Raw genomic sequence first — 17,494 nt, 5'->3', positions numbered from 1 at the left:
ATGGGTAAGGGAACAGCAGTCCAGGCTGAAGAGTGTTGTTTCTTCAATGGGTGAGGGAACAGCAGTCCCGGCTGAAGATTGTTGTTTCTTCAATAGGTGAGGGAACAACAGTCCAGTCTGAAGAGTGTTGTTTCTTCAATGGATGAGGGAACAACAGTCCAGGCTGAAGAGTGTTGTTTCTTCAATCGGTGAGGGAACAACAGTCCATGCTGAAGAGTGTTGTTTCTTCAATCGGTGAGGGAACAACAGTCCAAGCTAAATATTGCTGTTTCTACAATGGGTGAGGGAACAACAGTCCAGGCTGAAGATTGTTGTTTCTTCAATGGGTGAGGGAACAACAGTCCAGGCTGAAGAGTGTTGTTTCTTCAATGGGTGAGGGAACAGCAGTCCCGGCTGAAGATTGTTGTTTCTTCAATTGGTGAGGGAACAGCAGTCCAGGCTGAACATTGTTTTTTCTTCCATCAGTGAGGGAACAGCAGTCCAGGCTGAAGAGTGTTGTTTCTTCAATGGTAGAGGAAACAAAAGGCTGAAGATTGCTGTTTCTCCAATGGTTGAGGGACCAACAGGCTGAAGATTGTTGTTTCTGTGGTGTGTGAGGGAACAACAGTCCAGGCTGAAGATTGTTGTTTCGTCAATCGGTGAGGGAACAGCAGTCCAGGCTGAAGAGTGTTGTTTCTTCAATCGGTGAGGGAACAACAGTCCAGGCTGAAGAGTGTTGTTTCTTCAATGGGTGAGGGAACAACAGTCCAGGCTGAAGATTGCTGTTTCTACAATAGGTGAGGGAACAACAGTCCAAGCTAAAGATTGATGTTTCTACAATGGGTGAGGGAACAACAGTCCAAGCTAAAGATTGATGTTTCTACAATGGGTGAGGGAACAACAGTCCAGGCTGAAGATTGTTGTTTCTTCAATCGGTGAGGGAACAGCAGTCCAGGCTGAAGAGTGTTGTTTCTTCAATCGGTGAGGGAACACCAGTCCAGGCTGAAGATTGATGTTTCTTCAATGGGTGAGGGAACAACAGTCCAAGCTAAAAATTTAAGTTTCTACAATGGGTGAGGGAACAACTGTCCAGGCTGAAGATTGATGTTTCTTCAATGGGTGAGTGTGAGACCGGCCTCACGGCGTTGCCCTCCCAATCATCCAGCCAACCTGCAACCACCCTCAAGGCACGACATCTCCGACTCCGGCCGCCCCAGCCACCCAGATCCGAGGGCCGGCCAGAGCCCTGACAGACTCGACACCCTACCACGCATGTCCAACCAAGGGAGCGGGAACCCTCGAGCCAGACCCCGAGGCGCCAGCCCAGTCACACCTCGGGTGGCCTTCCCCGGGAAGACTCGATCGGCCACCAGGCCCCTGGGGAGCAGGCGCCTCCCCTGCCGAACATCTGGGGTCCCTCCCAGACCCACCTGAAAAGACCAAAGAAGTGAGCGGCAGGAAATCCTGCCGAACCCCCTCCGTCACCCCAGTCCCCCCTCTGCGAGAACTCCGGACTTCAAAGAGCAAGCGGAGTATAACAAGGGGTGCCGGGGGAACGAATGCAGAGAAGACCTGGAACCATCCGAGCCTGCTGACGCTGTCGCGGCTCCTGAACGCTGAGCCACCTGGGCCTGCTGAGTGACTCGCGGCCTCTCGCTATTGAACCATCTGAGCCCTGCTGACGAGGTCGCGGCTCCCGAACACTGAACCACCTGGGCCTGCTGAGTGACTCGCGGCCCCCAGCTCTTGAACCATCTGAGCCTTGCTGACGGAATCGCGGCTCCCGAACTCCGACCACCTGTGCCTGCTGAGAGACTCGCGGCGCTCCCCTTGAGGACGACTCGGTAAGAGATCGCCCAGAGACACGACACCCTCCAGCTCGAGGATTGTGAGCTATCCGCAGGGTACTTCGCAGAGACACTATCTTTAAAGACTGTCCCGCTACCCCCATTCCCCATGACCGATTTGTGGTACTTTGTGCCACTGCTGTACTGCTTACACCTTGGATCATAAAGATCCCTTGAAACCATCGATAAAAGAACCTATCGTCCTACAAAGAATACGTGTGGTGTCACTCTGTTCGTAGTGTTAGCTCAGGGTGTGCGCGCCTGGTTCGGCCTACTTGGGAGAGGTGGGTCAAAGGGGTGGGCAAGACCGGTACCGAACCCCCCTCCGGCGAACGCCTTTCCAACATTTGGTGGCAGACGACGGGATCCGAGCCGACACCGAAAGAGAGCGTGCAGTGAACGACGCACTACCAAACAGAGATGGAAGGAGAAACCTCCCTGGGTGCCGCAGGTACCGAAATAAGCTCACCGTTCCGAGAGGATCAATTGGACTATTACACGCATAGAGAATTAAAACAGTTTTGCAAGGACCTTGGCATCGCTACCACCAGATTAAGCACAAAGGAAGACTTCCAGAAAGTACTGAAAACCTGGGTTGAGACGGGGGCGCCCCCGACCCAAACGGAAGGAGACTCTGCCCATGAACCACCAAGCATCCCGGTGAGAAACAACGGACCAGAGGGGAACCTGTCCCCCGAAGAGCTAGCGGACCGAGAGAGAAGCCGCAACCACGAACTTGAACTGGCAAAGCTAAAAATCGAGGGAGAAATAAAACTGGCAGAGAAAAAGTTGGCCGTCGAGCAGTTACGGCTCCAAGGGGAACTCGAGGAGAAGAGACGTCAAAGAGAGCACGACGAAAAAAAACTCCAGCTAGAACATGAACGCAGCCTGAAGGAGATCGAGTGGCGGGCTAAAAACGAAAAGTCACAGCCGCCCGGGAATCCACCGTCCACTCCCACCGGGGAAACCAAAGTCCACATCCCCAAGGATGTGGTAAAAGAGTATTACAAAAATGACGATATCCAGCAGTGGTTTAAGGCCTACGAAGTCGCCATGACCTCTCACCGAGTCCCACAGAAGGATTGGGGGGCTGGCCTATGGGGCCGGTTCTTAAGCGAAGGAAGAGACACCCTGCTAGATCTGCCCTCCACGGTCATGAACTCCTACAGCCACATGAAGGAAGCCCTCGTGGGCTGGTATGGACTCACCCCCGAAATGTACCGACAACGGTTCCGAGATTGCAAGAAGATACCGGGCACCACGTGGGTAGAGTACGTGAACTTTTACAGCGGAGCCTTGGACGGGTGGATCAAGGGCAGCAAGGTCTCCACCTTCGAAGAACTGTTTGATCTGATTGCCTGGGAACATTTAGCGGCCAATTGCTTTGTAGAACTGCGCCAACATCTCCTGGACAGTAAACTCACCGACCCTCGGAACCTGGCCGCTGAGGCTGATCGTTGGGTGAACACCCGGGCCACCCGGGGCCCCGTGGGGGACTACGGCCACCACAGTCAAGGCCCCCCCCGCCAGAGGGGCGGAGGAAACCACGGCCGACAAAGAGACTTCCCCGGGGGGCCCTCACACAGCCCCCCCAGCAGCCCACCAGCGGCAGGTTCAGCCCCGTCCCCAGCCAGCGCCGGAGCCCCAGGACGGCTAGGTCCACGAGCTAGGATCACCTGCTTCCGCTGCCAACAGCCCGGACACTACGCCAATGACCCCCAGTGTCCCCAGTATCAGCGAACCGCAACGACCAACCCCCCGGCCCGGCAGATGGCCTCCGTGGCTCTGGGGGAAGAGATGGAGGACTCCGAAGAATGGGAACCAGCGGCCATGGCCCTGGTCTCCCTTGGTGATCGAGAAATGGTCCCCGGGACACCCTTGCCCGCCAACACAAAGAAATACCGACAGCAGGTGACCATCAACGGCCACCGAGTCGAAGGCCTCCGCGACACCGGGGAGAGTGTCACCGCGGTCCACCGCAGCCTAATCTCAGAAGACCAGATCCTAACCGGTGCCCTCTGTCCGGTCATATCCTCCGACAATTCTGAGAGCCTCTGCCAGATGGCTCTGGTGCCTTTCGAGTGGGGAGGGGTCTCCGGAGAATTGAAGGTAGCGGTCCGAACATCACAGCCTGTAGACTGCCTCCTGGGCAACGACCTGGAGAGTTCCCCGTGGGGGCAAGTGGAACGAAGAGCCCATCTCGAGATGATGGGCCTACCAGAATGGGTCTGCGCCACCACGCGCTCCATGACCGCGCGATTGCCTCTCGCCGCGGGTAGTAAGGGCCGTGCCCCGAACACTGTCCCTGAGGACCGGGACGCCCTACCAGAGCCGGACAACCCTCCTTTGGACGGAGGAGAAGCCACGGACCCGGGAGAGGGGCCGGAACTGTCCGCCCCTGAGGCACTGACTGAGCTCGGAGAACTGCCCGAGATGGCCCAATGGCGCTGTGAGGGAGGGCCCTCCCGTGAAGAGTTCTGCCAGGAACAGGCCACCTGCCCTTCCCTCGTGGGACTCAGACAACAAGCCGAAGCCCAGGCTGCCGGTGACCGAACCGGAACCGATTGGGTCTATTGGGACAATGGCCTCCTATACAGCGCACAAAAGTCAGCCGAGCTAGGCGCAGCCCGAGTACTGGTGGTACCCCTGCGTTTCCGAAGCCTCCTCCTGGGCCTGGCCCACGATGTACCCTTGGCAGGACACTTAGGCCAAGACAAAACATATCAGCGATTGGTTACCCACTTCTATTGGCCCAAGATGCGAGCGAATGTAGAAGTACACTGCAAATCCTGCATCACGTGCCAGGGCAGTGGGAAGAGTGGTGGAAAACGCAAAGCTCCCTTACAACCGTTCCCCGTTGTGAGCACCCCGTTCGAGCGGGTCGGCATCGACATCGTGGGACCCCTGGATCCAAAGACCGCCCAGGGCCACCGCTTCATCCTTGTCCTGGTGGACCATGCCACCCGCTACCCCGAGGCCATTCCCCTCCGCACCGTGACAGCTCCCGTGGTGGGCCGGGCTCTCATGGGGATCTTCTCCCGTGTCGGATTTCCCCGCGAGGTTGTGAGTGATCGCGGCACTAACTTCATATCCCGCTACATGAAGTCCCTGTGGCAGCAGTGCGGAGTCACATATAAGTTCACGACCCCCTACCACCCCCAGGGCAACGGCCTAGTGGAACGCTTCAACCGAACCCTGAAGGGAATGATCCTGGGCCTCGAAGAGCCCCTGCGCCGGAGATGGGACGTCCTCCTCCCTTGCCTCCTGTTCGCGTACCGAGAAGTTCCCCAAAAGTCTCTGGGGCTCAGCCCCTTCGAACTGCTATACGGACACCCCGTCCGAGGGCCCCTGAGCCTGGTCAAAGAGGGCTGGGAGACAAGCCCCCGGGGGACACCCCCTGATGTGTTCCGCCACATCCTGGCACTCCGCAACCAGACGAGGAAGTACAGAGAACTCGCAGAGGCTAACCTCGAGGCCAGCCAAGAAGAAATGAAGCGCTGGTATGACCAGAACGCAACCCTGGTCGAGTTCCAGCCGGGCCAGCAGGTTTGGGTCATGGCCCCGGTGAAGCCCTGCGCCCTACAAGACAAATGGACTGGTCCCTTCAAGGTGATCGAGCGGAAGAGTCAGGTCACATACCTGATCGATGTACAGTCCCCACGGAACCCCCTCCGGGTCCTCCACGTGAACCGTCTCAAGCCCCACTTTGTGAGAACGGAATTAAGTTTGCTACTGGCCACCGATGATGGGGCGGAAGAAGACACCGAACCCCTGCCCGACCCCCTGTGCGCTAAAGACCTGGATGGTTCCTTTAAGGGAGTGAGACTTTCAACCACCCTCACTCCCCCACAGTCCGATGACTGCCGCCAGCTGCTCAGACAATTCGCAGACCTCTTCTCCCTCATTCCAAGGGTCACCGACTGGTGTGTCCACGACGTGGACACCGGCGACAGCCCGCCTGTGAGACACCGAGCCTACCGGGTGCCTGACCGGGTCCGCACCTGCATCAAGACCGAGGTACAGAAGATGCTCACCCTTGGAGTAATCGAACCCTCCGACAGCCCCTGGGCCAGCCCAGTGGTTCTGGTCCCGAAAGCGGCCTCCCCTGGGGTCGCCCCCGAACTAAGATTCTGTGTGGACTACCGGGGGCTCAATGCGGTCACCCGAGCAGACGCTCACCCTATTCCCCGCGCCGACGAGCTCATCGACCGCCTTGGGGCCGCCCGGTTCCTCAGCACTTTCGACCTGACCTGCGGATACTGGCAGATTGCTCTCACGGAGGGAGCGAAAGAACGCTCCGCCTTCTCCACACCAGATGGACACTACCGCTTCAGGGTCATGCCGTTCGGGATGAAGAACGCCCCAGCCACGTTCCAGCGGTTGGTGAACAAGGTCCTGGCCGGACTCGAGGAGTTCAGCGCAGCGTACCTTGACGACATCGCCGTATTCAGCTCTCAATGGCACGAGCATCTCCAGCACCTCCGGCAAGTACTAATGGCCCTGCGCCAAGCCGGACTAACCGTGAAGGCCAGCAAATGCCAGCTCGGGCAAGGCTCCGTGGTCTACCTGGGGCATCAAGTGGGCAGCGGCCAGGTCGCCCCCCTCCAACCGAAGATCGACGCCATCAAGTCCTGGGAGCCCCCCACCACGCAGACGGAGGTCCGGGCCTTCCTGGGCCTTACAGGGTACTACCGGAGGTTCATTAAAAACTATGGTAGCCTTGCGGGCCCCTCACAGAGTTGACCTCCAAAAAGCTCCCGAAGAAGGTGCAGTGGACCCCCCAGTGCCAGCAGGTGTTCGACGCCTTGAAAACCGCCATGTGCACCGCCCCCGTACTCAAGGCCCCCGACTACTCCCAAGAGTTTGTGGTCCAGACAGACGCATCCGAACACGGCATCGGGGCCGTCCTCTCGCAGTTCAACGACAAGGGCATCGATCAGCCCATAGCCTTCATCAGCCGAAGGCTGCTGCCGCGAGAGCAGCGTTGGAGTACTATAGAACGAGAGACCTTCGCCGTGGTCTGGGCCCTCAAGAAACTACGGCCCTACTTGTTCGGAACCCATTTCCGAGTACAGACGGACCACCGGCCTTTGCGGTGGCTAATGCAGATGAGGGGGGAGAACCCCAAGCTACTACGATGGTCCATCTCTCTCCAAGGGATGGACTTCACTGTCGAACATCGCCCCGGGACGGATCATGCCAACGCCGACGGCCTGTCCCGGTTCTTCCGCTTCGGCGAGGAGAACCCCCCAGTGGATGGGTAGTTCTCCACGCCTTTCAGCTGGGGGGGACGCGTGTGAGACCGGCCTCACGGCGTTGCCCTCCCAATCATCCAGCCAACCTGCAACCACCCTCAAGACACGACATCTCCGACTCCGGCCGCCCCAGCCACCCAGATCCGAGGGCCGGCCAGAGCCCTGACAGACTCGACACCCTACCACGCATGTCCAACCAAGGGAGCGGGAACCCTCGAGCCAGACCCCGAGGCGCCAGCCCAGTCACACCTCGGGTCGCCTTCCCCGGGAAGACTCGATCGGCCACCAGGCCCCTGGGGAGCAGGCGCCTCCCCTGCCGAGCATCTGGGGTCCCTCCCAGACCCACCTGAAAAGACCAAAGAAGTGAGCGGCAGGAAATCCCGCCGAACCCCCTCCGTCACCCCAGTCCCCCCTCTGCGAGGACTCCGGACTTCAAAGAGCAAGCGGAGTATAACAAGGGGTGCCGGGGGAACGAATGCAGAGAAGACCTGGAACCATCCGAGCCTGCTGACGCTGTCGCGGCTCCTGAACGCTGAACCACCTGGGCCTGCTGAGTGACTCGCGGCCTCTCGCTATTGAACCATCTGAGCCCTGCTGACGAGGTCGCGGCTCCCGAACACTGAACCACCTGGGCCTGCTGAGTGACTCGCGGCCCCCAGCTCTTGAACCATCTGAGCCTTGCTGACGGAATCGCGGCTCCCGAACTCCGACCACCTGTGCCTGCTGAGAGACTCACGGCGCTCCCCTTGAGGACGACTCGGTAAGAGATCGCCCAGAGACACGACACCCTCCAGCTCGAGGATTGTGAGCTATCCGCAGGGTACTTCGCAGAGACACTATCTTTAAAGACTGTCCCGCTACCCCCATTCCCCACGACCGATTTGTGGTACTTTGTGCCACTGCTGTACTGCTTACACCTTGGATCATAAAGATCCCTTGAAACCATCGATAAAAGAACCTATCGTCCTACAAAGAATACGTGTGGTGTCACTCTGTTCGTAGTGTTAGCTCAGGGTGTGCGCGCCTGGTTCGGCCTACTTGGGAGAGGTGGGTCAAAGGCGTGGGCAAGACCGGTACCGGACCCCCCTCCGGCAAACGCCTTTCCAACAGTGAGGGAACAGCAGACCAGGCTAAAGATTGATGTTTCTTCAATGGGTGAGGTAACAGCAGTCCAGGCTGAAGATTGTTGTGTCTTCAATGGGTGAGGGAACAACAGTCCAGGCTGAAGAGTGTTGTTTCTTTAATGGGTGAGGGAACAACAGTCCAGGCTGAAGAGTGTTGTTTCTTCAATGGGTGAGGGAACAACAGTCCAGGCTGAAGATTGTTGTTTCTTCAATCGGTGAGGGAACAACAGTCCAGGCTGAAGAGTGTTGTTTCTTTAATGGGTGAGGGAACAACAGTCCAGGCTGAAGATTGTTGTTTCTTCAATCGGTGAGGGAACAACAGTCCAGGCTGAAGAGTGTTGTTTCTTCAATGGGTGAGGGAACAGCAGTCCAGGCTAAAGAGTGTTGTTTCTTCAATGGGTGAGGGATCAACAGTCCAGGCTGAAGAGTGTTGTTTCTTCAATCGGTGAGGGAACAACAGTCCATGCTGAAGAGTGTTGTTTCTTCAATCGGTGAGGGAACAACAGTCCATGCTGAAGAGTGTTGTTTCTTCAATCGGTGAGGGAACAACAGTCCAGGCTGAAGATTGTTGTTTCTTCAATGGGTGAGGGAACAGCAGTCCAGGCTGAAGAGTGTTGTTTCTTCAATGGGTGAGGGAACAACAGTCCAGGCTGAAGAGTGTTGTTTCTTCAATGGGTGAGGGAACAGCAGTCCAGGCTGAAGAGTGCTGTTTCTTCAATGGGTGAGGGATCAACAGTCCAGGCTGAAGAGTGTTGTTTCTTCAATCGGTGAGGGAACAACAGTCCATGCTGAAGAGTGTTGTTTCTTCAATCGGTGAGGGAACAACAGTCCATGCTGAAGAGTGTTGTTTCTTCAATCGGTGAGGGAACAGCAGTCCAGGCTGAAGATTGTTGTGTCTTCAATGGGTGAGGGAACAGCAGTCCAGGCTGAAGAGTGTTGTTTCTTCAATGGGTGAGGGAACAACAGTCCAGGCTGAAGAGTGTTGTTTCTTCAATGGGTGAGGGAACAGCAGTCCAGGCTGAAGAGTGTTGTTTCTTCAATGGTAGACGGAACAAAAGGCTGAAGATTGCTGTTTCTACAATGGGTGAGGGAACAACAGTCCAGGCTGAAGAGTGTTGTTTCTTCAATGGGTGAGGGAACAACAGTCCAGGCTGAAGATTGCTGTTTCTTCAATGGGTGAGGGATCAACAGTCCAGGCTGAAGATTGTTGTTTCTTCAATCGGTGAGGGAAGAGCAGTGCAGGCTGAAGAGTGTTGTTTATTCAATGGGTGAGGGAACAACAGTCCAGGCTGAAGAGTGTTGTTTATTCAATGGGTGAGGGAACAGCAGTCTAGCCTCAAGATTGATGTTGCTTCAATGGGTGAGGGAAAAGCAGTCCAGGTTGAAGATTGCTGTTTCTCCAACGGGAGGAGGAACAAAAGGCTGAAGATTTCTGTTTCTTCAATGGACGAGGGACCAACAGGCTGAAGATTGATGTTTCTTCAATGGGAATGGGAACAACAGACTGAAGATTAATTTTGCTTCAATGGGTGAGGGAACACAAGTCCAGGCTGAAGATTCCTGTTTCTTCAATGGGTTATCCATCACACCCCCCCTCAGGAGAGACAGAACTCCTCCCACACATATTGGCATCAACGGAGAGGTCAATCTAGTCCCCCGACCTCCGCTCATCTATGCATAGGTGGAAGCTCCGCCTCCTCATGTCCCGCTGTATGTTTTCCACACAGCATGGTAAGCACTTTGCATGTAGATGGTCAACTACAGGTCAGCACAAATGGCAAGCTCCGGATCAAAGCAAAGTACAAAGAAAGGCCATCATGCAGGTGATTGAGCCCCTAGACCTGGCAGGGGCTTCTGTGGGATATGGAGGGCTGTGCTGAAAGGAGGGGGCACCGGCCTTCTCAGACATTGATTTCTGTGAAGATCAGTGTGTGGTCAGTTCAAAGGTCCTGGACCCAGGCCCAGCCTCAGCCGTTATATCGAATGTGAGCCATTGGAACCTACTTATATATTGACTCCAGGGATGATCAGTGTGGAGGAGGGTTCAGTGAGGCTACTTGGCCCTCAATTCACCAAGAACTATCACATTACTAAATGTTCATCCTAAAGTCATTGAAATGAGCAGTCTTTGCAGCCTTTGCATTAGGGTAGCCAGGTGCAGGAACTCGCATGTGCCTACGGCTTTGGTATCTCAAGAGTGGTCGGTAAGCACATTTCCTGGAATAATGACACCTCTCCTTGCCGCTGGTCACTGTTCAGGCTGGAAACATTCAGCAGACAACAGAATGTGCACAGACTCTTGACATTCCTTGTGGTGCTGCAGAGACAACTGACAAGGCACCCCATGGCCAATACGGTTCTCCTTGCTGAAGCAAGTCTGATGTGTGCATGTAGACAGGAACACGTCTTCTCACAGGGCATGTTCAGAAGTTTTTGAAAAATTACGGCTCCAAAACGTTTCATATTGCATACCGCGGAGGATCAGCATGCCAGACAGATCTTGAGATAAGATCTGATTGACTGCCATCACATCAACAACAATGTGACTGCAGCCATCTCAGGGCTCAGGACTCAGTCGCTTGTCCTAGAAAAAATTATTTAAAAACAATATAAAAAGGTAGTGTAGGGTTTGCAGGGGGGGGGCAGAGAGACCCCTTCCCCCCTCCCTCAATGTGAAAAAATATTGTTTTAATACATTTTACCATAAATTCACTGTGGATCTGTGAACCTGCAGTGAATGATAACAAAAACGTTCGGGCTTCTGAGGTTTAAAAAAAGAATCCCCTGGTGTAGGCCAGGGAAGGGGGTGTGGCAAATGTGTTTATTTTAGCAAGGGGGCACACTGCCCCTTTATCTGCGCCTTTTTGTGACCTAGGGACCCCTCCCCTGTGGCAAATTGTATAATAATGGGAGGAGCTCACTTGGCCTCCCTCCCCAAGAATTTTATAATAAGTGGAAGGAGCGTGTGGCTCCCTTCCTCAAGCCTCTAGGAGGCCATGGTGACCGCATTCCTCAGAGGGATTTGAAAATAAGTGGCGTGTACCACCTGGCGCCCCTCCTCAAACATCTAGGAGTCCCTGAGGACCTCATCTCTAGGGTCCAGAAATGTTCAAAATGGTGAGGTGAATGCACGGCTACCATCCAAGATTCATGGTCCCAGGGACCCAATAACGCTGGGCCAACTCAAGGACGGTATCCAGGGGACCCCAACCCCCGGGACTCTGTTATTCACTATTCTGAAGGCATGGAAAGTGTATTGTGCTCCTTCCTGGAAGGAGCAGAAAGCTGCCCCCGCCAGGTGGGCGCAAAAAACGTTTTCCCGGCCTGCATTTTCAGGCAAGGAAGCACAACATTTCTCTCACCAGGTGAGAGCAAAAGCAAAGCTGCTCCCTCTGGGTGGAAGCGATGCTGGCTCCTCGTGCATCTGGGATGGATACAGGCAGGAGAGTCAACGGGCTGCGTAGCGAGCAGTTAGTCCTTCCCTTCAATTGGCACAGTGAAGCCCTTTGCTTTGCGCTTTGCTGCTGTGTGTGGTCCTCAATCAATCAATCAGGATTTATAACCTGCTGATAATCACCCAATAGCATATGCAGGAGCTTGCAGGTTCTGGAGACTGATTCAAACAACCACGTCTTGAGAGCCATTCATAATTCTGGAAGTGAGATGATGCTCCAGAGTTGCGTGGGGTGCTGTTCCAGGTCTTTGCTGCAAGGTGGGAGAAGGAGCGTCCTCCACTTCTGCTCCAGTAGATGCGTGGAGTATGGGCATGTGAGAGGGAGGTGGATTGTGGTCTTCTTGACAGGTTGTTTGGGGGGGGGTTTTGTTGCTTATTTATATAGCGCGAACTCGACCCGAAGGTATTGGAGCGCTTCACATGAGCACCGTATTTACATTACACATTCAGGCACGGGGAGATTAAGTTATTTGGCCAGAATCACAGGAAGTGGACGCGACCCCGAGGCTCGAACCCTGATTTCCTGCACCAAAGTCGGCAGTTTAAGCCGACGGACCACATCCTCTCCCCCAAGGCGACGGTTGGTGTAAGTTCAGGTGGTGGTTAATGGAGGTGAGTGTTTGGTTGTGTAGAGCCTTGTGCGTGGGTAAGCAGCTTGAATTGTCATCTCTTCTGTACGGGAAGCCAGTCGAGTTGCCTCAGGTGGGGTGTGATGTGTGTTTGATGGGAAAGCCAGGGATGAATCTGGCTGCGGCGCTCTGTATGGCCTGAAGTCTCTGTAGGAGCTGTGCGGCGATTCCTATGTAGATGGCGTTGCCATAGTCCACTCGGCTGGTGATGAGGGCCGGTGTCACTGTGCGTCTTGTGTGGAGGTGTAGGCACTTGAAGATCTTATGTAGAAAATTTTTGAAATGCAGATTGAAAAAGCAAGCGAAGGAGACAGCATTGATCTGTGATTTCATGGTGAGCTTGTTGTCAATGATTGTTCAGATGTTTCTGCCGTGGTCGGAGGGATTGGGTAAGGGTCCTCTGTCTGATGGCCACCAGGAGTTGTTCCATGTGCCGCTGCTGTTGCTAAAGATCAGTACTTTCGTCTTGTCTGTGTTGAGCTGCCGGCAGTTGTTCTTCATTGAGTCAATGACGTTGTCATGCATCTGCGGAAGATGGTTCTGGTGGTGCTGGGGTCGTCGGTGAGTCAGAGGATGAGTTGGGAAATGATGTTGAGACCGTGGGATTTGAGAGCGTTGGCCAGCAGGGTCTTCAACGTGCTTCTCACTATCATCCATGTCATCAATTCAGCTGTGTGTTGCGCCACATTAAAGCTCACATTTCATGTGATTCAAATCTTCATGACAATTTGCCCCGTTTAGCTTCAGTCCTGTTTTACGTTAGACTCTCTACAGGCACATCATGCTCTGGGGATGGCCAGGCAGCTGAGGATGTACAGCTGGGGCGCTGCATCACACTCGGGTGAGAGGACACTGCAGAGCCCACTATTAATAAGGTTTGGTGGCGCTGCATTCTTCCCAGCCCGGCTGCAAAACCAGGGCTAGTTAGAGCTACACATACACAGACACACACGCACACGCTCGTACACGCACCCACGTGCGCGCAACCACACGCACACGCCACACACACACGAGCACGCAACCACACGCACACGCACCCACACGCACGCACGCACGTGCACGCAACTACACGCACGCACACACTCGTGCACACGCATGCACACACACACGCAGTGCACGCACCCACACGCACGCACACACACACGTGCACACGCAAGCACACACACACATACACCTGTGCACCATAGAGCAATAGCGTGTGCATTCTGCCTAGAACAAGCTTTGTGCTGGATGGGTAAACTTCCATAACAAATCCTATTGACACTTTTGAAATGTTTCACACAAGGACGCGCGCTGTCAGTGCAGCGCACCTGCTGCGATGTGCGAAGTTTAAAGAAAAGGACATTTTTCCTGAATTACACCCGCCTGAAGGAGATGTTTTTGTTTGATGCAAAGCCCGGTCATTTTTATTTGATAGGACGTTGACACAAAACCCGTGGATGGCCGCACTGGAACGCCCAAGTTGTAGCATGGAACACACCTGTGCAGCAAAGTAGCACAAAGCAACCAAAACGCTACTTACAACACAACAACTGCACTTTCCACAAGAAACGAATTTTGAGCTGGAAAGTAAGTACAATATCAAGACTTTGTGCCACTTTTAATCACTTTTCATTTCTTTGCTGCAGTGCAAAGTCTTAATACATCTGCCGCACAGTCTCATGAATAAGGAAACCGCGAAAGCAAAGTCTGGTATTCATCTGTTGTGTTACGGTGTGGCGCTCTCTCCCCCTGCTGTAGTGTGCAGAGGATCGTCATTCGGCCCCTCTGCCCCCCCCCCCCACCCCACTGTCATGTCACAGACAGCTCGGAGCCCCCCTCCCCCTCCAGCCCCATGCTTGTATGGGCATGGTCCGGGTCTATGCTGCGCCATCACGATCGCAGCCAAACCGGTCTATTTTCCAGCAGAGTCTCCGTGACATTTTATATTGACTTTCATTAATGATTCTTTTATTTATAAAGACAGCGAGCAGAAGCGCCAAAGAAGCGCACATCAGCCACTGCAGCGACCTGTGTCCTCAAAGGGCTGCTGACGTCACCGGCGGGACCATCACCAAGAGCCCTTTCCTGCCAAGGCACGTGGCGTAGCGCCAAGAGGAACTTGGAAGCATGTGAGCAGCTTCATGGGAACAGAAGAGGGAGGGAGCTGTGAGAGGGGGCACCCAGCGGGGGGAGGGGTTCCAGCTCAGAAGAGCAGTGGGGCTGGAGTGCCCCGGATACTTATCGGTGATCCAGTCATCTTCATTACTTCAAGCCCTTCTATTCCCCGCCACAGTAATTACCCAATGAGATTTAGCCTCCCATAGAACTCCCAGGTCAAAAGTTAGCGTACTAGCCTTCCATCCCTCCAATATGGCTGACTCCCTCTTCCTCCTATAAAGCGCAAGTGCCACCACAGCACATCCTGTCTCCAAATCCCCAACAACAAAAAGATGAAGCCATACGCAACAGAGTAGGGAGGGATGGGAAACTCCACTGTGGCGAGGAAGACTCGGACTCGGGGTAATGAAGATTACCGGTAAGTAACCGGGGCATTAGCTCCTCGTCCGTCTTACTTGCCACAGTAAATACACAATGAGCTGATACCAAAGCAAGAATCGGCTTCATCAAGAATGCAGGGAAAACTTAAACCAATGGAAGAAATTGCAGAACACAAACCAATCCAAAAGAGCACAATATGTTCCTACACATGTACACTGCACTAAACTAGAATGTCGTACAAAAGAAGCAAACAACATAGATACACCCCCATAAACCTTCACCCGAAAGAGGACCATAATGTAGGAGGAGTCCCCCACATGGCTGCAACACAGGCTCCAACAATGGACACCCCTTGAATGCAGTCCAAGAAGCAGCAACAGATCCAAAAGACCTTCCCCGAATCCGGACACAACTCAGCCGAGAGAAACAGAAGCGCAACAGAAGATGATCGTATAATCCAACCACCAAGAGTGCAGTCAGAGGGCATCAACCCATTCCACACTGGGTAAAAAGCACAAAGAAACAAACTACCATCCAGAATGGCACCGCCCGGGACAGCGAAATCAACAACACACCAAACACACACAAAAGATGGAACAAAATACCGACCCCAGAGAGAGGATCGGGACAAAAAACACAGGGAGCACAACCAATGCATACCCATGAAAATAAGAGGCAACCATTGGGGAAAGGGAATGGGGAGGCATGCCGCAAAACCAACCCGGCAGCCAAAAATGCAAAAAAAGGTTCCGACCACCAGAAGAGAGTCCAAAACACCAACGTGTTGGGCATACAAGACGGCCACTAAAAATCCCACCTCATGGTCCAGGAACTACAGGCCAACATACTCCAGAGCAATAAACAATTCCCTCTGCAAGGCAAAGAACACCAAAGGGAACACCCAAGACTAGCCACCACCATAGATTCTGGGCGTAACAGCCCAAATAGTGGGACAAAAGAGGCTCCATAGATCCACAACAAGGACACCCAAATGTCCCAAGAGCCTCACATGGAGCCCATAGACAAGAAGAGACCAACCTCAACCCAAAACCATCAGACCAAAGAAAATCCAGCACAAGCATGGGTTCAACATGGTCAACAACCAAACCCATCCAATCACACACAGCACCAAAAGCAGGCCACTGATGCACAAGACAGTAGGATGGCAGAATAGCTGAAACAAATCAGCCAACACCTTAGACCACCTCCAGTCATTAGGGCCAAACCCATAACAACCACGCCCGAAGTTGTACAGAATGCAACATGGTGAGCAGGGGACCCAGTAGTAGTACAGACAAGGAAATACCAAATGGGGCTGGACAGCCAAGACTAACAACAGAGGAGGCCACAGGTGCCTCTGCCATCCCTTTACCATCAGAAGCACAAAAGCCATGACCAAGCTGAGCACCCGCAACCCACTGGGAAACAATGGAACTGGGGAAAAACGTACAACAGTTCCATAAGGCAAACAAAAGACATCGCGTCCACCCTCCAGGCAGTCAGGCAAAGAAGAATCGAGCAAAAGAATGGCAGCGTGGCATCTCTCAATGAGACGAACAAGTCAAACCCCCAAAAACCAGACCATGTAGCAAACGCAGGAGCACATACACTGGCAAGGAAAAAGAAGACGTCAAGGGAAACACCCGGCAGACCCACTCTGCCATCCGGCGCCCCTTCCAGGGGAAGGAAAACACAGACAAAGACCAGAACTCCAGAACGGCCTAGCCACAAATGGCCAGACGACTGAGGGACCACACCCTGCAACCCCCCTGGTGGGTGCATACTCCATGACCACTCTGTTTTCTGACTGGACCCCAACAGGGTGACACGACAAGTGAGGGGCAAATGCAAGGAGACCCAAGTGAACAGTCTCCAATTCCCAGTAGCAGAAGAAACAGGCAGACTGGACCCACGACCACATCTCCTGAGCAGGCAAATCCTCCTTAGTATTACCCCCAGCTAACAGGTGGGCAACAACCAGAGGGCATCAACTGACATCTCAAGGGATGTCCGTACATATAGACCAAGAGACCTAAGAATTATCTGTCTTTCCAACTCTTCCCCCCTAAGATGGTGGAAGGTTATCTTCTTAATATAAAATCAGGGTCACCTCGAGAGGCCTGCCCGTCGGCAGTTCAACTGGCGGCCAGCACTATAGCTCATCCACTTTCTAATTTAATGAATAAAGTGATCATCTCCGGGTTTTATCCCCGGAGGTGGAAGGATGCAATTATTAGGCCCCTCCTAAACAAAAATTGAATCTGGATAGCAGAGACTGCAACAATCGTCCTCTCTCTCTGTTTCCCTGTCCATCACAGATTCTTGAGAAGCACCTTAATATCCATCTAATGGAAATTGCAGAACAGCAGCATTGGCTGAATGACTCTCAGTTCCGCTCGATGGAACGTCCTGGGACAGAGACCGCACGGGTCTCAGCCACAGACTGCATCAAGCGGCTAGTGGATGAAGGGCAGGGTGCAGCTCTGATACTCTTGGATCTATCAGCGCCTTTGTTGCTGTTGTATAAACTCCAGGGCCTGGGTATCTCTCATCAACCCTGGCCCTTCTGTCCTCATTCCTTAGGGATAGATCTCAAAATGTGAAGGTACTGCACTTTTACTCAGCGGTCTTTCCCCTGCCATGTGCAGTGCCGCAGGGCTCCTTGCTGAGCCCCACGTTCTTTAATCATTATGAGGCCCCACTTGCGGCACTAATTCAAGCATTT

The sequence above is a fragment of the Triturus cristatus genome, chromosome 8, assembly GCF_964204655.1.
Source record: "Triturus cristatus chromosome 8, aTriCri1.1, whole genome shotgun sequence".
Classification (NCBI taxonomy): Eukaryota; Metazoa; Chordata; class Amphibia; order Caudata; family Salamandridae; genus Triturus; species Triturus cristatus.
This window is presented reverse-complemented; position numbering follows the sequence as displayed.